This window comes from Lycorma delicatula, chromosome 10, assembly GCF_047948215.1.
Source record: "Lycorma delicatula isolate Av1 chromosome 10, ASM4794821v1, whole genome shotgun sequence".
Classification (NCBI taxonomy): domain Eukaryota; kingdom Metazoa; phylum Arthropoda; class Insecta; order Hemiptera; family Fulgoridae; genus Lycorma; species Lycorma delicatula.
Genome location: NC_134464.1, coordinates 42,332,604 through 42,358,012, shown reverse-complemented (window position 1 = coordinate 42,358,012; position 25,409 = coordinate 42,332,604). Strand labels below are relative to the sequence as shown.

At 26.2% G+C, this 25,409-nt stretch overlaps 1 protein-coding gene across 3 annotated transcripts in view; it reads left to right on the top strand.

Annotated features, from left to right (window-relative positions):
* LOC142330996 (1-acyl-sn-glycerol-3-phosphate acyltransferase gamma-like) overlaps nucleotides 1-25,409 on the top strand; it is a 68,311-nt gene that overhangs the window by 11,486 nt on the left and 31,416 nt on the right. Inside the window, exon 2 of one of the 3 annotated variants that reach the window (XM_075376525.1) lies at nucleotides 9,553-9,679. The exons of 1 other annotated variant lie outside the window; for it this stretch is intronic. The gene's annotated coding sequence lies outside the window, so the exon portion shown is untranslated. Of the gene's footprint in view, nucleotides 1-9,552; nucleotides 9,680-22,510; nucleotides 23,303-25,409 lie in introns of those variants that run through there. One more of the 3 variants, XM_075376523.1, reaches the window with a different exon arrangement.

Below are 25,409 nucleotides of genomic sequence, written 5' to 3'. Positions count from 1 at the left end.
ATTCGCAAATGAACCATTTTAGTTTGATTTTTATTTGTTCAGTCTTTTTTATGTTAATATTGTTCATGTTTATGAACTTTTTCCATTATTTTCACAAGTAGAATAGGTTATGAAAGTCCCGGGAGAACTTTGAGATACATCCATCCCCTCTATGTATATAATACACATACACACACTAAGAGCATATTATTCTGAGATATTACTCAGAATTTTTGAATAAGTACAGAACAAATTGAAAAATGTTAATTTATAAATAATATAATTTATACAGTGCATTTAATAAAAAAAATCTGTAAAAAATTGCAAATATTTAATATTGACAATAGATTTTGACTTTTTGACCCTTTTAATTTTAGGATAAATTTTTGACAATTGCATCTTAAATAAATGTTGAAATTTAGCAGTGTTAACACATAATGTTTGAAATGAATTGAACTAACTTTTTTTGCCACATCTTTTTTGTTCATTTAATTATTTATTATTAACAATTAATACAGGTGTTCAAAAGTAATGCAACCTTATGAGAAAGTGAGTAAGTTACACTAGTTGTTGAAAGTGGCTTCCATTATGCAGTTCACATAACTGAGTAAAGTAATACTAGTACTTGAGTACTAGTATTACTTTACTTTACTTTTTTAGTATTACTTTATTTTTTTTTTAGTAAAGTAATACTAGTGTTTGAGTAATTGTAAAGTTTGTTGAGGAATTGCAGTGACCCATTGTTCAATTTTTCTCTGCAATTTGGGAATGGTCTGAAGATGATTTTTGTAAGCAGCATCCTTAAGATATCCCCACAAGAAAAAGTCAGGAATGGATACATCTGGAGATCGACGGAGCCACAACCCCTTTGAAATCACTTGCCCATGAAAACACTCATCCAAGAAAGTTGTTATAATGTTGTAGGCTGTATGAGCTGCAGCATTGTCCTGTAGAAACCACATGTACTCTAGCCGATGTTTCTTTTTCTGTTTAGCCTCTGGAACCACCGTAAGGTATTTACTTCAGAGATGATTGAGGATGATATGTATGAATGTAAATGAAGTGTAGTCTTGTACTGTCTCACGTCGACCGTTCCTGAGATGTGTGGTTAACTGAAACCCAACCACCAAAGAACACCAGTATCCATGATCTAGTATTCAAATCCCGCAGAAAAGTAACTGTCTTTACTAGGATTTGAACCTTAGAACTCTCCACTTTGAAATAACCTGATTTGCACTGGAAAAAATCCAGATGTGAGTGGAGGAATTATATTTTCAAATATATATTACATCCCATAGCTCTGTATGAAGTAAGAAGTTGATTGATAATATTGTGGTAATTATTGGATTTTTGTTTGCCGAGAATTATTTTGCAAACATCTTTAAATAAAGCCCAAACTGCACTTTCTACATTATTTAACATTGAGTTAAATTCATCATCTTTGACCAACTCTCTTATTTGAGGACTAACAAATATTCCTTCTTTAATTTTTCCTTTGTTTACATTCAGAAATTTCTGCTTTATGTACAAAAATCCAGTACTATTCATCTTCATTGCTTTTACAAAATTTTATTATAAAGAAAAATTGTTATATTTTAAATGGTGACTTTTATATGATCTTTCACCTTAAAGGTCTTGGACTTATATTCAAGGATGGGAGTTTTCATAAGCAAGAAAAAATCCTGCACAAGATTCAAGTTTATATGTTGAATTGAATTATACTACTATTAATTAACAAAAGTACAAATTATAAACAATGAAATTAATTATGATAGTGAATTTAATTACATATGAAAACATTGTAATAAAAAAAATATGTTAATAAACTCTTTGTCATAAAGAATCAATTTCATTCATATTACATACCAACTTTACCCCAGATGCCTCATTATTATTAAAATAAACGTTTTTGATAATGTTCAATATTCACTGTCTTCTACCACTATCACTACTATTAGTACTATTATTATTACTACCTATTCTAATGGTACTTGTATCTTTTTTATCCTATTTTTTATACCGTTCCCAAATTTTTACACTTAGTGTATATGTTTTATTATCAAAACACCAAAAACCATTCTGCCAACCTCCATGGCGGGAAGTGTTAGTCTTTCATCTGAAAATTTGTGTGTTTGAATTAAGGTCAGGCTTGTCATTTTTTCGTTTCAAGATTAATTTATTATCCAAAAAAAGAATTGTAAGGTAACTGTTATTAGTCAAAAACCTATAGTTACTTGAAATAGAATAAAATAAAAAAGCTAAGCAACCCTTAATTTTACAAAATAATTTTATTGTGTGTAACATAAAGTTTACGGGATTATTGTTGTAATACTTTTCAACCTTCCCTCTCAGCTATATTGTTAATAATATAATATAAAATTGAATTGAATTATTCTTCATTAATTGTAAAAGTTCTTGTATTAGTAAATAAGCTGTTACAATAGTTAATGGCCGGGTACAAATGATATGGCTGTTTGTAATATTTTTTAACAGTGTATTACTTTACTACCTTATTTAATCATTTACCTTTGACTGAAAAGCAATGGGAATTTCAATGCCTGCACATAATCATTTTCTATGAATTATTTCATTGTAGTGAAGTAAGATTGTATTTAATTTTGCAGCTTTGTTAGAATTAAAATTGTATTTGGAAATAAACTTGTGTGCTGAAATTGTACTTGTAATTCTGTTGTGATGAATATCAATTTTCACTGTTATATGTTGCATAAAATAAACAAGTAGTGATTAATTTGTTGCTTTAAGTAGCTGTTGTAGTTTTTATTATGGCTGTATACAAATTATGCATCTGGGGTAAAAGAGGGTATCAATCAAAGTTACTTTTTTTTTAAATGAATGATATTGTTGTGTGGTTTCGGCTCGATCAGGATATTGAGGTTGATAATTTAGAATTTTATATAATTACAGTTTTTTGTTTTAAAAAGATCATAATTACAACCAGACAAATTAATAATAATAATAACAATAATGATAAGTGACAATTAATGAATACAAACATAAATATTGTAATTACAACCAAAAATTAAAAAAAACAAAAAAAAAAATTAATTTGAAAAAAAAAATTACCTCTGAATATTAAATAAATATGAGGTATACCTCTGAGTTCATCTATTAGACTTTATGACAGTCTGATATTCTCTTGTATTTTCCCTTTTCCGATTTTTCCCTTTCTCCCTTTTTCCCCATGCATAAATCAGTCCAGTAGTTTTTTAGTCTATAGTGAATACACATATCGAAAACATTAAAATAGAATCGTAAAATATTTAGTATAGCATGTATTGCTTTTATATCCAACAGATAGCACTGCTTTTAAAAAAAAAAGAAGCATGTTTTTACCTGTCACAGGTGTGACATCTTAGGTATATAAATAGTAGGTTTATAAAAACATGCGTGTATTCGAATGCAACGTTGTGTCAAAATTTCAAAGCAATTGGTGAAGAACTTTTGGAGAGTTAGGATTTTGAACAAATGAACATTTAGATCAAGTAATACGATAGATTAAATAATACCTTCAGCTTTGAAGGCAACAGGAAAACATTCCATTATTCACTTTTGTAGGTAAACCTACAAAAGGATGTATATTACTCTTGAGAATATCTAATGTGGTTCACGAGTACTATCATATCATTACAACTTTGTGAACATAGTATATAACAAGTAAAGGTTATTACTGACATGAAAAGAAAAAAGACTCCTTCTTTGATGTATTTTCCTATTAAATTATGTTATAAAATTTTTTAATAGTAGGATTAAATGTGCATCCACAGCTTTGATATTGGTGAAGAACATATCAAAAATAAGGAAATAGGTGGATGATGCAAAAGAATATTCAACCCATTAGGTTTGTTTACAGTTTTTCTCGGGATTATAAATTATCTTTGCAATTTTATTTTTGTTTCCAGTCTTTTTCTGTTTCGGCGTCTATTGATTATTGAAATTTACTGTATCACTGATTTTTTGAGGAATTTATTTTTCTATTTTTACATATTGACTGTTTTATTTAAAATAGATTTAATTTCTACAGAAAATTAGTCTGGTTCAAAATGTGTTTACATGTATGTAATAATGATAGTTGATATCCATTAGAGCAAATTGACATGTACAATTAGCAGAAATTTTACTTAAAAATACAATTTTCTTTCTAATGACAAAACTGTAAAATTAAATTGTCCTATTTCTATCGCTATAATGAAACAATTCACAGATAAGATAATGTAAGCAGCTGTTGCTATAAAAAAAAAGTTCTAAGCCCAAAAATTAAAAGAAAATTTATTTACAAAGCAATATTTCGTTTAAACAAACGGAATAATAACAATGAATGAACGCCACACTAAAACATCTGCAAAGCTTACGCATGTTAATGTAAAAATCTATACCAAAAAAAAATATTTAAACAGATCTATTTTAGTTTATTTTGTTTACCTTGACATAATTTAAAAAAATGTAAACATCATCTACGATTTTAAGATCCTTTTTATTTTAATATTTCACTTAACATAACTATTTTAAATGTATTATTTATTAAACTATTAAATGAAATACAAAATTATGAATAATACCAGTTTACATACATATTGTTATATATTTTTATTGGTAGAGCCAATTAAAATGAACTACCTACTTCTGTATGTTAATTATTCTAATATGTTTTCATTCAGTTACCAGATCTCATGAAATAATAGCAATGATTATTCAATCATGGCTCGTATTTTGTTAAAAGTATATGTGATTGGAAATTATGAATGGAAAAATCTGTCAGGACACCCTTAAGTGTAAAAGAAAATAACTGTACTCAGATGCAGTACCATACGGTAAAAGTGGTGTAATTAATTGACAATGTCATTTGTGAATGATTCGATTGTGGTAAACTCTGTTGACAGAAAGTCTCATCTATACATATCTCATAAGCCCTAAAATTTTATATTAGCTCACATTATTCTTTATTTGTGCATAAAAAGGTATATATGCTTCTTTTAAATCAATTTTCTTTAAAAAAAAAATCTTAAAAATGTAATTTTTTTAAAATTTATTTAAAATTATTAAATCAGCTATTTATTTATCATTATGAATGCTGAAATTACAAGTAGTAACTAGTCATTTTCTAGTTTATTATGGTAAAATCAATGGTGGAATGGTAGATTTTAGGACTTTCATCCAGAGGTCTCTGGTTTGAATCCCTCTCAGGCATGTCATTTTTCATATGCTACAAATTTCCATTTTCATATTCCCACGTACAAGTTTCTGTGGTGAATAAATATATCAGTAAAAAAAAATCAGAATTTGATATATAAGGATTACACAAGCCTATTAAGTAGTAATGTTTTAAACAATTATTTTTACTCCTACATGATGTAATACTTATTTTGAAAAAAAATGAAGACTTATAATACTTATTAAATAACTACATCTGACTGACTTCATCTTATTAGAGTTTGTGAAAGTCTGATATGCTCTCGTAAAATTCAGTTTTCATATTTTGAACAAAATGTTAGTGATATTGAACAAGTGTGATTGATATTAAAATATCTAATTTGCTAATACAGTAATTGATAAATTTTGTGGTTGTAATAAGCAATTTTGTTGGCTCCTCTATGACCTATCGACTGATTTGGAAATGATAATTTAAAATTTCTTGTACTCTTATAGCATAGTGACATTGTCAAAATCTACGGCATATCGTGCAGTTTTCCTGGATTGCTGCTGGTGTCCTAATTTATAAATTCTCATAATAAGCAATTCTTTTAAAATTTTCTTCCAAAATAAAAAGCCCTATTGTTTGGTGACTAATGACCAAATTACTTACATCCGTTGGTTATTATCACTTAAGTGCTAAAATTTTTCTTCATTAACCCATTCAGTGCAAAATATTTTATCATGTCTACCCTATGTGGCCAAATGTAAAATTAATAGTTATTAAAAAATAAATCATACTATCTAGTTTAAATTGGTTTAGAAAAAATAAAAATAAAAGTAACATTTTCCTCCCATTTCTTTTTTTTATGCCACAACAGTTGCAGTTGTTTGTGAATAATTCTTTCTCTGTGGCCACATTACATTTTTGCGTTTTTGAACTAATAAATACATATCATAAAGATTTTTTTTTAAATTTCTTTTATACTCAGAAAATGAAAATAAAAGGTTATTCACTCTTATGACAGCTACTCACTGCATTCAGACAGAGGTGGTTCATAATCAAATACCATTATTTACAGTACCAAAAAAAAGGGTAAATGAATAATTACTTATTACGAGATGTATTTGAGTGAATTTGCAGTATTCTCCTGTATGAAGTCAAACAATTATTTTGAATAGTCAAAAAGAGGTTCCCTAAAATTTTCAGTAGAAAGTATAAGTAATAGGAATAAAATTGATATGAAAAAGTAAACAAATATAAGAGAAAATTAATTATTTTCATTGGCAAAAAATAATTGTGTTTTACAGTAATGTGCATAAATATATTCAGGGTGCCCCATGAAGAAACAGAGAAACTTTCAGGACATGTTCAGTGAAAATAATGAAAACATTTCATGTAAACATAGGTCTGAAAACACATTATGGGTTAGGCTAGTGAAAGATTTCACTTGGATTCCAGCTCTTCTAATAAAAAGTCCTACTGTAATTTTTGGGATACAAATTAAGGAGTAAATTTGGTGGTTTCTTATATGATTTGAGCTGGGAAATAGGATAAAACAGGTCCCAAAACTGTAACTCCAGTAGATTTTGATATCCGACATAAAATACAAAATTACATAAAATACATAAAATACAAAGACGGTTTTTTTATTAAGTAAACAGGCCAAAAATAGACAAAAAATCGTATTATTTTTTCTTTCTATTCTTTTTTTTTTTGTACCGAAATTACCTCCTTCACAATGTAGACAGCACTCTGCCCGATGTAAAATATTTCCAGTGGCTTGGATTCATCAGGGTGAAGGCACTCATTTGGAGCAGCTGATTATGGTAATCTAGTTAGCACTAAGTAAGCAACATGTTAAAAGTTCCATGTAATCGATACAGATTCATTCATTCATCATTTATTCACCATACTTTTGATTTGCCCAGAAATCTACCCTGTTTGCTAAACTTTCCACAAAGAGGTTACCACGTAGGTTTCCCAACTATTTGTTTATCTTGAAATATTCTGATTGATTAAATTTCCCCTCTTTGGATATGTGTAGAATATTTAAGTTGCTGTTAATTATGTGTTAAGATTTTTTCTACGCAGTAGTTAAATGTTAACTGTGTTTTGCTGTGGGGTGTTTTTATGTGTGATTTGGATTTTTCAATGTATATGAGTGCTAGCTATTCTTTTTTAAATATTATTGAAGGTTTTATGAGATCTTTATTCTTTAAATTTTACTCTCTGTATGCTCTGTTTTATGAGATTAAAGAATGTGAATTGATTGTTTGTGATAACATTCACTTTTGTTTAATAACATATATTAGACAATTTTCAATCAGTTTAAATTTTAAGAGGACATTATTAAAGTTTAGTCGCCCATAAAATTAGAAGAGGTAAAATTTATGTGAAAGAAAAAAAAATATTTTTTGCATTATTTTTATGATTATATTACCTTACAAATATACATTTTCATGTTGTCAAAGCATTTTTTTTCCTTAAGTTGTTTTATAGTTTTATAAATATGTGTTTGTGCGCTTCTATTTAATCGTTATTAATATAATAATTTATATGTTATATTTAACAAACAAACAAAAATAAATGGGAACCAAAATAATTTTTTTTTTACGGTGTCATTGTGTAGTGCTATGTCTTATCACTTTATTGTGGGTACATTTATACATATCTGAGTAGTCATTATTTTTATTTGTTTATTTAACATAATTTATTTTTGGTTTGTACTCACGGATGTGTTTAAATTATATTTAAATTCTTTCTCTTTTATTATTTACTTTTTAGAATATATTTAATTTTTTAATGGTATAATATAAACTGGTTTTCACACAAATGTTAAGTCATTTTATTTTATGATATCATAACTACATGAGCATGGAATATTTATTCTTACACAGCCATAGTTAAATATTTTTACCTAAATATATTAATTTTAGGTTTACATTGTACTAATGTTTTATTTACTTTCTACAGTTTTTATGTGTTATATATTTAGACTGAGTATTCTTTTTTATAAAATTAATATATATATTTTATCCTTTAATTTTGCAGTTTTAATATCACACCAATTTTTTTGTGAGTGTTTCCTCTCAAAGCTTTACTTTGTTAATTAATTTTATTTATTTTTATTCTGCATCACATTATTATGCATTGTTTTCAGGTTATTGAAAAATCATCCAGGAAACTGTTGTTTAATGAAAGGCTAGTCCATTATTAAGTACAAAATTATTCCTTATTTATTAACTTTCAGCATTAAATAAATAAGCCTAAACAATTCTTTATGTATTTGTTAAAATTGTTTTACTAATTGATAAACAAGTCATTCCATGTCAGATCGTTAAAAAAAAAGGTCAAAATGTAACCCAACATCTCGAATTTTGATAAAGCTCTGTGTTTGCTATTATTAATATCCCAAGAATATCTCTAATTTTTTCTCCTGTGGCATACCTTTTTTTATGAATTTAAAATTTTTAGATTTTGAGATCGGTTACTAGAGAATATTTGTGTAAAATACTGTTACATTTCAAAATAATTTATTTCTCAAATGCTGATGAAGATTTTTTTTAAAATTTAGTTTTATATCCAGTAATGCATGCAGATTCCAGAAAAAAATGTGACAAGGAACTAGAATTCACATAAAAAACCAAACAATTTTTTGTGTAGTTAAAAATTTTGTGAAAAATGTATGCTTTTGGAAAGCATTCAGTAACTAAAGTACCTGACCTGCTGGGGAATTAATCTTTTTTTTCAACCGTTTTGTAAAATTATGGTTTTTTTATTTATTTAAATAAACAGATGATTGGATTTCCAATTTCTGTAATCTTTGAGGAAAGTAATGAGTGTCAGTTGTTGTCTCTCTGTCCTTTCTTTGCACTGTATTGCCTCATGAATTATTCAAGATAAAATCGAGAAAATTCAAGTAAACATGTAAAATTAGGTGCTTTAGACATCCTAGAAGCTTGGCAAAAACTGTTGGGGAAACGGCAGAGAGGAAATGTTTTTTATATCGTATATCATACAAGCTGTAAATGTAACATTACAGTGGGTTATTGCATATCATATCATATCATCCTGGTCATGTACTCATCTTAGATTTTGATAAAACTTTGCCCAAAAAATTAATCCAAGGACCAAAATCCCACCTGTAAATTATATTTGTAGTATGAATTAAATTTTTTTCATAAAAATTTTTGTGATACTGGTATTATTTATTTAACAGCTCAGAAATGGCAGTGCTCAATGGTTTTTTTAATTAAAAAATGTATTCTTCATAATTACTCAAGATTTTAATTTGAAATTGTGTTCATCTGTTAAGTAAGCCCTAGAAACTAGAAAAATACATAATTTTGTCCGTAATATTTATTAAAAAATTTAGAAAAATAATTTCTCTATAACTAATTTTTTTTATTTAATGATTGCAGGGTTTACTGAAATAGTGAAAATTAGATTAACAAACCTATTGAAAAGGTAGTTTTTAATTACCTTTTTCCAATACATTTTTCAATACATAGGCTGGAGAAGTAAACAGTACAAGGCTTTTCAACAAATGTAAGTTATCTGGTTAAATGAACATTTAAAAAATGTGTGGAAAAGTTTCTATAGAAGATTGAAACAAAATATTTGCAAAAATAGAATATTTTCAACATACTGTGTTGAAAAAATTCTCAAATTTGTTTGTAAAACTAAATTGAAGATAAGAAGTAATATTGCCAGTCTCGATGGAGGATTGGTAGCATCTCAGCCTTTCACTCGGAGGTCCCGGATTTGAATCCCAGTTAGGCATGGTATTTTTCATACATTAGAAAATTCCATTTCTGTGTCTCATGGTCAAGCTTCAAGCTTATGTGGTTAAATCAAGTAAAAAAAAAAAAAAATTAAAAAAATAGAAAGGTTTTTAAAAATAACTGCAATAAGATGAAAACTTTAGCCACTGAGTTCACTTTAATGTATTCCCTCAATTGGTTCCTGCCATTCAAACATTGATCATTTATGATTTTATTGCATTTAAATAAAGCTGGAAATGTGTCATAGATTTATTTTTTAAACTCAACCTTTGAACAGTACAATGTCCCCAAACAAACAGTACAGGAAGAGCATTTTGAATCTGCTGATATTAAGACTACGGATATTAGTTGGTTAAAGTGGAAAAATAGTTCTTAATTGTTATCAAAATATGAACTGTGAAAACAACTTTCAAATACATTATTCTACTTTTACAGTAATTCAATTTGTGGAATGTAATAATTATTTATTTATTATATGAATTATTATTTCAAATATTTTTAAAATGTTAATTTAACCAGTTTTATAATTAAAAGTTGGTATTTAAAAGGAGCTAGTTTATTTCTCTGTCAAAGTGGATTGATCATAATAAAATGATTAAAATTTCTAAAATGTTAGAAGAGGTTTAAAAATTGTAAATAGCAACATTACACTATGCATTGTGTGATGTAAGTATGTGAATAGGTGTACAATATTTTATTTCAAGAGCAATTGTAAAAACTTTTCTTAGTCACTACAAACCTCAAAAGAATTTCTTTTCTATTTAATTGGGAAGCATGCAGTCCCTTGATTTATTTGTAACAAAAATGGTGTAGCAACATCTGTTTTAGTTATATCCGTTTTTTTAAATGTTTATATTTTTCAGTAATACAAAATTGTTTTTTTTAATTTTCTCACTATGTTTGGAAACCATAATTTGACAATTTAATTGCATCTTTATACAAGTATTTTCAGCTTTTACATAGTGTACAGTATATTGAATAAATGTTTCCCTATATTTCCGCAGCGTGTTTTTGCCAAGCTTCTATCATGTTCAAAGCACCTAATTCTACATGTTTACTTGAGCTTTTCATGTTTTTACCTTAGATAATTCAAAGACAATATACTGTAAAGAAAGTACAGTTGAACACTTGTTATTTTCCTCAAAGAGTTATGGAATTTGGAAAGCACTGTTTTGGTTATTTCAATAAAATGCCCAAAGTTTTACAAATAATTTGAAAAATTAACTTCCCAGCAGATTGGGTACTTTAGTTATTGTTCTTTTTTCAAAAGCATAATTTTTCACAATAATTCAAATTTCAACTAAGCAAAAAATAGTTTGTTTTTTATGTGACTTTTAATTCCTTGGTTAGTTTTTTCCTGGAATCTGTATACATTACTAGATAGATGTAAGTTTAAATTTTTAAGAAATAAATTATTTTGTTATGTGACATCATTTTCTACAAACATTCTTGAGCAACCAGTCTCAAAAATTGAAAATTAAAAAATTCATTGAAAAAAATTTTGCCACAGGGAAAATTTTAATATGATATTCTTAGGATATTAATAACAACAAACATCCAAATTTCATCAAAATCCGAGACAGCAGGATGACTTGATGATTTCACATGGAATCACCCAAAATTAGTATAGTTTTATTCAGAATTTTTTGGAAAATATAATGTGGTTTGGGCTTTTTTTATCTGAGACTTTTCTTTGTTAAAATGTATTCTGAGTGATAATGTGGATAATGTGCAACTTTTTCATTATAGGAAGGCATTTGTAAAAATAATTTTATTAATACTTTTTCGCCACACTAACATTTTTGCCAAAGATAATTTTTTTAATAAAAATAATGAAAATTTTAGAGTTACAGTAATGCAAATTGTAAATATCCTTGTTTTCTAAATCTTTTTTAAAGTTTGAAAAATTATGTTTTACATCCAATTTGTAAATTTTGATATTGTTGATGATGTATGGTTTACCAAAAAATGTGACCTATGTTTTTTAAATTCATGTTTACAATAATTTTCAGTTATTTATTATTAATGTTAGGTTTTTAAATATATTACGTTTTATTCAAAGTGTTATTCCAAATAATCAAAAATTTGTTATAATGAATCATTATTTATGAAATGAAGAAGACCATTGTTTTACCAATTCCAAATAAATGTGTTTATGTATTTATAATTTTATCTTTGTCTTGTGATTGCCTTTTCTTCATATTTGTATTTTATGATGGTTTTTTTTTACATTGTTTTATTGAGATTCCTTTACTGCTTTCTAGTTTTATTTCTTTATTTGTGTTATATGTTCTTAAAAGATTTTTTTTTGTATTTATATGGTTGTTGTTTTAGTAGAATTGTCTGTTTTATATTCACACCCTTTTAAAAAAATAAAATGCTTTGATTGATCACCAGCAGTGTAGTTTTGACAGCTGGTACACGTATTCATTGCCATAATGTTTGATATAGTCTAGGCCAAGTGGAAATTTTGTATAAAGGCTATAAAGAAGATTGTAGTCGTAATTATTAGCATTTAAAACATGCATACTCTGTTGAAAACAATTCTCAGATTGATTTTTAAAACTAAAGTAAATTGCATTAAATTGAATTGCTATTTTTCATATTAAAAATGCAATTTGTCTTTCCTCTTTACATATGCATTTCCTTTTTATTATATACACTGTGATTATATGCAATTATACAAACTTATTCAGCTTTTTTATTTTAACATTAATTAAACCTAACAATTATATTTACAATTTGAAACAATTACAAATATTTATTATTGCTGTGATTTTTCTTATTGTTTATAATCATCCAATGCATTATTTTTTAAACGCATTAACTAAATCTGTCACATTAAGAAAGAGATAAAATTATATTTGCTTATCCATTTGTCATTTAGTGTTATTATAGTGCATTAATTTAGAATATTTCTTAGTTAATATAATTACCTGTTTTCATATTTTGAACAAAATATTAATTAAGTGTGATGATATTAAAATAACTTATTTGCTAATACAGTAATTGATAAATTTTGTAAGATTTCAAACGAAAATCTGAATAGTCAAAATAAACATTTTTAATGTGCTTAAATTAATTTTTTTTTAACTAATAGAGATTTTCTGATTCAATTTAAAATTTTAAGTTATATTACAGCCTAATTACTTCTTATTTATATCATTGTAATGTCAGTAAAACTGTAATGAAAGCTGGCAACACAACTAAACTGCCCATTCCTATTTGTTAGCAGCTCAGGAAAAGGTTCATCTTTAAGTCCAAAGTATTGAATGTACAAAACATTAGTGCCAAACCCAGCATCCATGAATAAATTAAATGGTCCTGTAATCTTTGTGTAACTACCAAAAAAAAGGAAAAAGTTTTGAGGAAATTATTTAAGATAGTAACTCTTCCTCATTTTATAATTAACAAAAGACTGATTTTAATTGTAGAGAATTACCAGGATTGTCTAGTTGAGAAAAAGAGGATAAACAAAAAAAGCAGTACAATATGAAAAAAAATGTATGATTTGATTAAACACTTAAATTGTGAAGGTGATCATTTAGCAGTACCACAAAAATTTAGTTTAATATAAATGTTTATTTTATCATTAAACAGGAGAAAAACTATTACATCATTTGTTGCATACAAGAAAAATTCTAAAACCAAAACAAGAAAATCTAAACAAAGCTTTGGCTGCTCTATTCTCCTGAAATATAATAGAATAAAGTAATAATTGAGTTTAGGTTCAGCTGATAAAAATTTTATTTAACAAAAAAATCTTAATTTTCTCCTGTCATGTCTTTGAGACTCTCTGTGTCCATTTCCTTTATAATTGCCCATTCAAAAATTTATGAAATATATTTTTATATGGAAAAAATACATATATAAGTAAGATTTTTTAATTATTTTTATTTTATTATTATTTTTTATTTTATACATAAAATAAAAATGTACACATGTTATACAGGTTTTTTTAACCTGTATAACTTGTGTAATTTCTACAATACACCAGGATGTAACAAAATATTGTATCTGGCTGGCTATTCATTTTCAGATTCAGTGTATCAAAATGAACAAAAATTGTATAAAAAAATGGTGATTTCCCCTCATTTTCCTTTTGTTTATTTTGTGTTTTTAAAATAAAATCTATATTTCAAGATTAGTTGAAGAATAGTTTAAAAATTTAGTGTTCATGTTTGAACCAACTTTTCTTTTATGATAAAAAATTACAATATAACACATTCACAAATCTCATGAAATGTTTCTCTCAGCAAATCATTTTTATTAATCACTTGCCCTCTTTGTATATGATGCAGAACAACTAATGGCTTCACAGAATTCTCCAAACAGTTGCATTGATCAACTTATTTACTCCATTCAATTCTTCTTGTTCTATCCTGTAGATTTTTCTCAGTATGTTACTGTACTAGTTCTTGTAACTTCAGCATTCTTGTATCCTCGATCATAAGGCCTAGGAGAAAAGTTTCTGATTTCTCTTAACCTTAAAAGCAGAATTACAAAAACCTTTTACTTGGCCAATGATGGTTAGAGCTCGATTGCAGTGTACCATTTCAATATGTGATTAAACTTACGTTTTTATAAAGTAAAACAAGTAAAAATAACCATTAAAATAAATTTAACTAATCGATTAAAAAAAAGAAAATATATAAAGAGTATGATGGAATAAAAAACAAAGAAGATTATTGTTATTAATACTACTGCTATACTGTACTAACATGAGTAAAATAATTTAAAAACATTTTTACAGATATATGACTACTAATGTACGAGTGAGTAGTTGTTAATTTTAATTTATTTTATTACTTATTAACAGTTGTTAATTAGTGTATTTATGAATTTATTAATTTTCTCAATAATAGCCAAACTTAATTAATTTAACTTTATTAATTTAAGTTTAATAATTTTTTATTAATGTTGGAAATAACATTAAATAACTATTATCAAGGTGTAAAATATAAAAAGATTGTAGTGGCTGTGCTTTTGACATTTCCATCACAATCTTTTATTAAAGAAAGTTTGTGTAAACTTATATACAAAACGTTATAATGATTCTTCAATCTGATCTTGTGGTATAAACTTCTCTTTAAAAAAATGGGAGAAAAAACTAAGGAGAAATTGCCATACATTTCTTTGTTCATTTTGACATTTCTAGATTTTGAAATCTAGGTTACATCTTTTGTTACATCTCTGAATAATATCGACATTTATTAATTTAGATAAATGTGATACATAAAGTAACAAATCATTATTTTAATTGTTTATATTAGTAATTAGTTATTATAAATTAGTTACTACTTCCTTGTAAGAAGTAAAGGAAATATTGTGATCACAAATAGTTTCTGTTTCCATTTATCCATTTTGACCATCCCTGAATCCATTTTGACTAGTTTTGGTGTGACGTCTGTACATATGTATGTATCTCACATAACTCAAAATGATTAGCCGTACGATGTTGAAATTTTGGATTTAGGACTGTTGTAACATCTAGTTGTGCACTGCCCCTTTTGATTGCAATCGACTGAACCAAAAGTGTCCAAAAAAGCCCAAAAGCCAAAAAATTTGTATTTTGGACTTTTTCTTAACTGCTATAATAAGCTCTCATTCAGAGCTTTTCAACAATATATCATAAGTGGTAATTATTTTCATTGGTTCCAGAGTTATAGCCAAATAAAATTTTAATCAGTGAAACATTTGGAACTTAGAAGGCACATCGGTTTAAATTAGACTTCATCTCTTTTCTCTTTCTTAATTTAAACATATCAATTTAAATATATTGATTTTTAATAATTATTAACCTCTCATTGTAAAAAACTTTTTATGATGAATAATAATTTAACAATAAAAAAAAGAAAAAATATCAGAAGTTTTTAATGAAATAAAATTTGATGTAAGTTTCATTTTTTAAAAAAATGTGTAAATGTAATTTAATAGGCGTACAAGGTTGTCCACATTAGATTTTTTTAATTTACATTTTACTATTATTTTTAATTATTTTACATTTATTATTTTTGATAGTAAAATGTTTCAAATAAAAAAATGGTGCATGAAATCACCTGTTTATTAGACAATTAAGAAGTTTTAGTTAACCAGAATTATGGAGTTAAAACCAACAGAAAAAATTGGGACATAACAAAGAATAAATTACCCCTGCAGTTTAAAAGCTATTGAAAGGGTATAACTTAATTTCCAAAATTGGATGAAGTATAAAAAATGTATGCTATTAACTTGGTTAGTTTAAGAGTTTTATCAAAATACCAAGTAAAATCTCTTGGCTATAAACAAATTTTAAATTATGACAAACAGAAAAGAAAAGAAAAATGTTCTTAATTTTACCTAAATGTTAAGTAAAATTTTCTCTGGCAAATAAAATCAGTATAAGTAAAATTTTTAACTCATTTAACAGTGTGTGAAAAACTCAGTTTGAATTCATTATAGTTTGTAGCAAATAAAGAAAGAGCAAACAAAGTTCGGTGTAAAGAGGTATGTCATGCTTAGTGACTACGGATAAATATAAGATATGTAAACATTTACAAATCAACTGTTAAAAGAATAGTTCTTAGTCTTTATCTCCCCAAAATTGTTTGGTTTTCTAATTTTTCATATCAGATGAGTCTCGTGGTACATTTCTAATCAGGAAGATTTTGTTGGATACACATTCATTGTTGATCAGGAAGTTAGATGTTTGAATTTCCTCATGGAACCAGTTTTTTATGCTGGACGTTTTGCCATATTCACCTTCAGATCATGGAGAGATATGTCATCTTATTTGCTCTGACCCTTAAAGTAGATCGCAAGGAATATCCGATAGCTTTTATTTCTTATCCATATATTTTGTTCGTACCCATATATATTTCCTCTTGGCGACCACATTTCAATTTTTGTTGGTTTCCTTGCTATATAGAAATTCAAGTTAATGAATAAATCGATGTTGCCAAAAAGGAAGCTTGTACTTCAACAACCTTCATGGAGCTTATGACCAGTTCTAATTTTGTATGCCTTGTAAAACATTGATTGAGAGATGTATGGCAAAGTGAATGATTAAATATTGTTGGAAATAAACTACAGCACATTAAATATACTCTATTGCTTTGGAGGTTACCAGTGTGGGAGAGTTGTACTGTGAAACAGTTGTCTCATGTCTGTTGTGTTTGGGGTATACCAGATATATGAATTTCTTATGATGTCTGGTGATCCTTCAATTAATCTATTTATAAATTGTCATGCTACAGTTCATCATATTCTAATTGGTTGTGTGCATTATTTTGAAAGTTAAAGTAGCAGCTAGAATTGACTTGTGTTTATAGATATTATTCAGATTTTTAAAAGTTATTTGAGTGTTGTCAAAAATTTTGGTTTACTTTTAGGATGCTTTTTACATTGCACTCTTGACTTTGTTTTATATGTTCAATTTTTTAAATAATTTTATTTATACTTTTGTTTTTTTTATATTTGGTATGAAAAATGTCTTTTTTAATTGCATGCATGTCGAGTGGTATATAGTTTAGTACTATTTTTATTTGATTTATTTTTTGCTTTTTTTGTGGGTTGTCACAAAAGACAGAATGTTTAGCGCTTTTATGTTTACAAGCACTAAACCTGTTTGGTTATTCTTGCTGCCATTGCTTTAAAATCGATTTTAAATGTTGATAAAATTTGTGTTTTATTTTTCTATTAAATTTTTTGTTACTTAATATGTACCACAGTCGTGTTGTTTTTGGGCAGTAGGTAATAATACTCCTGGTTTTCCATAGTAAGAAAAATTAAAAGAAACGTTTCCCTGCTATAAATATATATACAATGGAGAATTGAGAACAATAGTGGTTCCAGGGGAAGGTAGTGAAAGAATAATTTTATTAGATGATAGGATGTTTATGGATGATAGCATTAATTAATAGAAAACAAGGTTAGTTAAAGCACTATATTAAAGAAGTTTTTTAATGTTGATCTGTATATAGAAGTATAGTAATGAATTTTGATCACATATATATATATGATATACACTATTACTCTAGAATGTTTTCACAGAATTTCTCAAAATATGTATCAAACAGTTCATCCCAATTTTCCATTTGAAAATTATCTTTATAAAGAATAGTAAAATATTAACAGCAGGTTGTTGATAAAGTTTTTTTCCATACTAAAAAAAATTGTTCAAAACTTATTAAGTATCAAAGGTTCTTGCAAGAGTTTCAAAGATATGTTTGTATTGTATATAATCCTACTTTATGAGTGAAACTTTATTTTGTAAGATTAAAGAAAGTTTGCTGAATAGTAAAGTCAAGTCAATTTTAATTATTCTGATTGTAGTACTGATAAATACAAGTGTTTATCTGCTTGAAGGCTAAAGGTTATGATAGCAACAACACATGCAGTAGATTATTCTGCTTACAAGCTTTTGCACTCATGCATGCGCGTGCACACACATACACAAATATATATATATTTAGAGAGAGAGTGTGTATTATCATGGTCAGCATTTTTAAACTATTGTAAATAACAATTATGTGAAATAGTGTGTTAGTATTTGTGAACTATGTAATTTTATTTTTTCATTTGATATCATTCATATTATATTATTGAATTGGTGTCCTTATTTCAAGAGTGAGTATTGTAAAATATATGACAAATACAAAAACAGTTGTGAAATGGAAGTGTGGTGTCAAGAAATTGTTTGTGCTTTACAAAAAAATTAATTTAAAAAAAAGCTAGTAATGAATTTCATAACTATCCTGACTATGCCGGTCTAGCCAAGCAATTCATTTTTCAATATTTTTAAACATTGTTTGTATGTTTATGATAAAATAATTCTTTTTCTTAAAAAATCTGATGTGGACTCCCACCACATGACTTTCTTGTACGTCTATAAAATTACATATACACATTTTTTGCTGCACTTCATCTAAATGTATTTCATTTGAAAGTGAGATACGATTCTCCAATTCTTTAATAAAGTGGACAATTACACAATTTCTAAAATATTAGTTTTTATTAATCAAATACTTATAATATTATAAATATCAATATTTAGCTCAACTAAATGTTACAACAGTCCTAAATCTAAAAATTTAACATCCTATGGCTAATAATTTTTGAGGTGTGCAAGATACATATGTACGTACAGATGTCATGTCGAAACTAGTCAAAATGGATATTTCTGTTGAAATCTGAAATATATCACAATCACAATACTTCCTTTACTTTATATAAGGAAGTAAAAATAATATCCAAAATTATGCAATTTATATATCACATTCTTATTTAAAAATATTTATTTCTAATTTTATATTATGGAGTTAAATAAATAAATATTAAAAATGCATTATTTCTATACTTGTGGAGGTCTTAATGAAAGTTGGACGATGGAAATATCTTTTGTGTTTTGAAACATGAAATAAAATTATTTATTTTGGGGGTTCCCATACTCAAGGGGAAGGACTCAGGTAAAATTAATTTTTAAGAAAATAATTCCTAAGTTAGATTTAAAATGAAAAGTAAATTTAAAATAAACTCTTTAAATTGTTTAAAAAATACAAAGGCATATCCATAATTCTAAATAAACAAGTTATAATTTTCTGGGAAGGGTGTGAATGTTTTTAGCAATTTTTTTTTCAAGAAATACTAAAGAGTAAGAGCTAAACAAATAAGAAAAGATTTTTATATTTTAAATAAAATGAGTAACTTGTGAGAGGATTTAAGTTTAAAATAAATAAAATGTTTTTTTGTTACTACAGAACATTGGAGTGGAATCAGCAATCATTTTTTTTTAGTAGTTTAAAAACCTGTTTAAGTAAAAAATATAGATGCAAAAAACTTTTTCCTCCTCTTCTGAAGTAAGATATAGCAGAATGAAAGAAAAATATTTAAGTCATTTTATGGGGAGGGATATTAAATAAATCGTTTTGGTTATTTGTGATCTTGTTAAAAAAACTCAACTGTTTTAAGAAAAATGTTTTTCTAAAGTGCACCAATAAAAATTTGAAATTTTATTTCGGCCAAATCACTTTCACCTGGTTTACAAATATTTGCAAAAAATTTAATATATTCTTTCCCTCTAAAGGTAGTACCTGTCTGTCAAGTTTGAATGAAATCGGTCAACGGGGTCCAGAGTTATAAGACCAAATACAGGTCAACACGTATATGTATATAGTACATCTGACTGTAAATAAATTTTTCTGGATTTGGGAATGACAAAATAAAAAATTTTTTGCAGATTTATTTACAATATATCCAAATCTAGTTTTTTGTTTAAAAATGTCTCAAGGCAAAAAAAATACCAGTTTTGTGAATTTTTTTTTGACCGATTTATATTCTTCCCCATAATTGTTGTAGCAGCTTATATCAGTGCAGCAAAGAAAGTAAAAACTTCAGAGAAATGAGTACTTGTATAATCTACAGATCACACACAGTATACTGATCCTTTGATCAGTGGGTTTTAAAACATTTGATGTATTTGCTAGTGAATTTTTTTTTAATTGTAAAATTTATTATACTGATGGATTTTTGGGATTGAATGTTAATTGCAATTGTTAATTACTGCATGTATAATTTAGTTACAGAAATAACTTTATTAGTATTTCAGAACTTATTTTAGAAAGTTATAGCTAAAATATATTTCATTTTTGTATCATCTTTACATTAAGGAAAAAAAGTTAAACAGCTTTTATTTCATTGGCTTTGTGCCCATTATCTTGATTTTTAGTTTGTTTTATTATTCATACAAGATTGAGGATGAATAACATAATTTGTTTGTTGTTAAATCAGTGAAAATTAAAACAAATAGAATCATCTATAAATTTTACAGGAACTGGATTGAAATTTCAAGTAGAGTTCCTACTTATCCTGGCAATAACAGTTTTATTTTGTGCTGTACAGACATTTTAGTAAAAGATTTCACACAAGAATTAAGCAAGATAAAATGTTTAAACAGTTTTTATGTAATTTTTTTTTTTAATTTAGATGGTATTTTACCCTCAGTGTAACTAGGAAGAGGTAATAAGAGATGTTCATAGAAAACAACTCTAATAATATTAAAAGTTGAAGAGGATATAACATGTTAATCAGAGTTACACTGATATATAATTTATTCCAAATTATTGCTAATGTTGTGTTGATTAAACCCTTCTTATCTTTTATTTGTATGTCAAATATAGTTTTGTGTGTATGTGTGGGCGTGCGTGTACGTGTGCACATACACACTATTTTGTTTTGAAATTTATTGCACCTTATTTATTATAGTTCATAAGATGAACTAAGTGTAATAATATCTAATAAGCAATGCATGATTGTGTTTTATTGAATCAGAATTTCTAATATTTATTAGGTTGAGTATAATTCCATGTATCGTAATTATTAAATAATCTCATATTCAGTTCATTGAAATTTATTGGATTTTGCTTTTCTCATTATTCTTCTTACTTTTCTACTGTTAGTGTAATTATTCTTTCCTCCCATTATTATATCTACTCTAGATTTGTTATGTAGTTGTGTCATTAATCCTTAATACGAGACTCATTAATCTTTAATACCTCTATATAGTTTTTCTTTCCCTTCCTCCACTTCATATCTTTGCTTTTGATTTTTATTATTCCCTTCTACTTCTTCTCAATTGATGCTACATATTAATTTATGTATTCTCCCACTTTCCATGTCGCCATTTTTTTCCTCTTTTGTATTTAATACTAATAATAAGTATGTTTGTCTTAAATGCTTTTTTTTTATTATTAACAGTAATTGTGTTTAAGTTTTTTTATGAGATTTCCATTCTGTTCATATTTTAATTGCTATTTATTTATTTTTTTGTTTTATTAAGCTGTGAAACCCAGAGTTTTTTCAGTTGTATACAGACTAAAAGGAATAGTATTACTATTCTATAATCAATCAATCTGCTAATTATAAATATACATTTATATGAAGCATGTAAATGTAAACATAACATGAAAACCTAGTAGTTATATGAATTAATTAAAAATGTTCTGTCATGTATGTTAAATGATTATTACTTAAATTATTTAGTGATTTGCATATGTTGTTTGTGAGTTATGCAGTCGTATAAACATTTATCTGTCATAAAACTTTTAGTATTTTAGAATTTTTTATGCCTTATAAATTTTAATAATTAAAGAAGGAGAATTCTTTATGTATATGTCTTTCTCTCTTTCTCTCTCTCTCTCTCTCTGTATATATAATATATATATATATACATACACACACACACACCATTGAATTGTTAAAGAAATTTACACTTTTGTTGATTTCCACTTGAAAAATAGATTGCATATGTATAGGATTGTAAAACAGAATTAAATAAACATTTTTATAGTTTAATCAGTCTGTTAGAAGAATTATTAGAGAACTAATTAATTCAAATTATAGTATCTTTTAAAAAACTATAATGAATTAAAGAATAATATTAATTGCAAAATATGCAATATATTTATAGCCACATTTATTCAAAAATGTTGATGGTAGTAATATAAAAATAACGTGGTTTTATTAGTGTTGCAATTTCTTTGTATTGTATGTTCAGCAAATTATATGATAATAGTTCACACTTCCAATCCACTGTTGTGTTCATGTCACCATCAGTGTTGACCTTGCATAGATTGATACAAAAACAGTGCTATTTTTTTGGAGTCTTATTCAGTGATTTGATGCTTTGAATTAATTTTTTTTCTGAACATTTTCACTACTTCCAAGGCCTATGCTTGATTAATTGGCCATACTCTTTTGGTTATGCATGTATGAATTGTTTTCAAATTGGTCAGCTAACTTTGCCATTATCTTTTTGGGATTCATTTGTTTGCTTTTCCTTTTTTTTGTTTTATAACTCAAAAGTCTATTGTTCAGTTTTTCTTATTTTGTATTTTGTTACATTATTGTTTAATACTGGTTATTATTAACTTATAAATCTTAGCCAAATATGTGCCTATCAGAATGATAGGTTTCTTGAACATAGTTTCTAAAACTGGTCCGTTATTAAATGTCGACTGAGTTTAGTTGAATTATTCTTTCTTTTTTTTATTTCATTGTTTTCAGTTTACTTTTCTGTTTTTTTATTTCCAGATTGTTTTTTTTTTTAATATCATATTGTTTGTCAGCCATAACAATAAACTAAATTTTAATTCATTTATTTGTTATTATTATTCATTCCTGGCTGACCTTCAAATATATATATGTTTGTATGCACATGTGCACAAGCACATGTATGTACTAATTCATGTCTTTAACTTCTTTTTTATGTAATCACTCTGTTCTGAATTGATCTTTTCATCAGTTACTTTTTTCTTTTTATAAAATTTTTAGTTTCTATTCTAGTGGGCTGTAAGAGTGAAGTAATAATAGCTTGATATAATAAAGTGTAGACTCTGCATTAGTTATACAGGTACAACTGGTTTTGATTTTGTTTTTTTAGTTTAAGAAGTATAGTAGTAGTTAGTAACTGGTTTTCTGTTTGTATGCATGTTTTACTTTTTCTTCTTATGTATTTATAATACTGTGTTGTACATTTGTGAATGTTTCATTCAGTGTTTTACATTTTCAAAACACCTTACTTGATTTGATTTATTTTTTATAGGTAGTTTTTAGTTTTAATTTGTGTTTTTTTTGTTTGTTAAAAAGCCAATTGTGGTTGGTTGTTTTATCATCTATTATTAAATGAATGTGTAGTAGAATAAAATATGAAAGTATAAAATTAAATTATTTATTTTCATAAACATACATTGTAAGATATTTATTTATTTTAAGTTTACATTTAATACAATAATATTGTGTTTGTAAAATTTTAGAATAAAATAAAATAATTTTCACTTTATAATGAAATCTTTCTGAGTTTTATTAGATTATTCTTTCGTTCTTTTGATTTCATTGTATTAAATTACATGTTTTTCTTTTCAGTTCTTTTACTTCCAGATTGTTTTCCTTTATATCATGTAGCATCTGAGCATTTTGTGTGAAGGTCCCAGGTTTGAATCCCGCTCAGGCATTGAGCATTTTGTGTGAAGGTCCCAGGTTTGAATCCCGCTCAGGCATGGTGTCTTTTCATAACCTACCAATTTCCATTGGGCTAATGACCATACCTGTTGAAGCCTGCTCTTTCATAGAAGAAAAAAGAAGTGTGCCTATTGGTTGCAACAGTAAATTAAAATTTAATTCATTCTCTAAGGACAAAATATTTTCTTTTGAAATAAATTTATGTATTTCCATTTAGCAAAATAATTTCTGGTTTCAATTCCTAGTCAGGCACGGAAGTCTTAACCTGCTATTAAATTTCCATAGCATTCTTCTGCATGTTAAGTTTCCAGCTTATGTATGAATTAAATCTAATAAAAGGTGTTTTTGTTTTTCACATATTTATTAACCAATTTCAAAAAAGGGACCATTTTTTAAATTTTACCCATTATCTTTTTTTTTCTATTATTATGTACAAGGCTTATGATTTATCAGTTGAATTGATTTTGTCGATTCTTTTTTCTTTTTTTGTAGTTTCTTTGATTATTCCCTTGTAAGTCTTTTGCTTAAGTTGAACATTTTTTTAACTGAAACATATATTATCTATATACTAAATTTTTAAATATTTTCCACCATCATTGCTTAATATTTGATTGTTACATATTTGGGTTCATTCTGTTGTTGAAAGTATTTTTACACAAAAATTCAAGAAAATATGTTCTATACTAAAAATAATATATGTTTTTTAGCATTCTATTTTTTGACCCGTAGCAGTTAGTCATTAGCAGTCTTTTATTTAGTTTCTTTACATTTATTATTATTATTATTATTATTATTATTATTATTATACCTTCTCTCATATGAATTTTTCACAACCTTTTTTTAATAAAGGCATATATTTTTTACATACAGCTAAGTTTTAAGTAAAAAAATAAAAAATGTAAAAAAACTATTGTAAAAATAAAACTTAATACTTTTCGGTTTATTATTTAAAAAAAATTTTAAGTTGATATCAAATAAAGTTTTGTAAATTTGAAGTTTTTATTTAATTTATTTTTAATTAAAAACTACTTTTTAATAAAATGTTGAAGGTGGGAATGCATTATATGAGTACGTTTCACTAATATCAGTAGAAAAGATTTTGTTGTTTTGGCTTAAGTCTATTACTATTTTTTAAATTTTAAATACTAAATTATAACATGAGTAACCTATAACCTATAACCTATAACCTATATTATTTTCAATAGCTTATTTCATATTTATTCTGAAAACTGAAAATTAAATTAATCTTTAAATATATGACATCATTTTATTTTTTTATTAATTCATATCTAGCAATCCTGTACATGATTATTTGTGCAAATGTACACTTAAACAATACATGTAAGTTTTAATGTTGAATTTTTTACAATATTTCTGTATAATCATCACCTTATTTTTTATTACTTTCCTTTTATCACAGCTCTAGAGCTATGCTATGGTAATCAGTCAAAAAATGGGGTATGGCTTTTTTTTACATTTCTTGACGTTTCATGCATGAC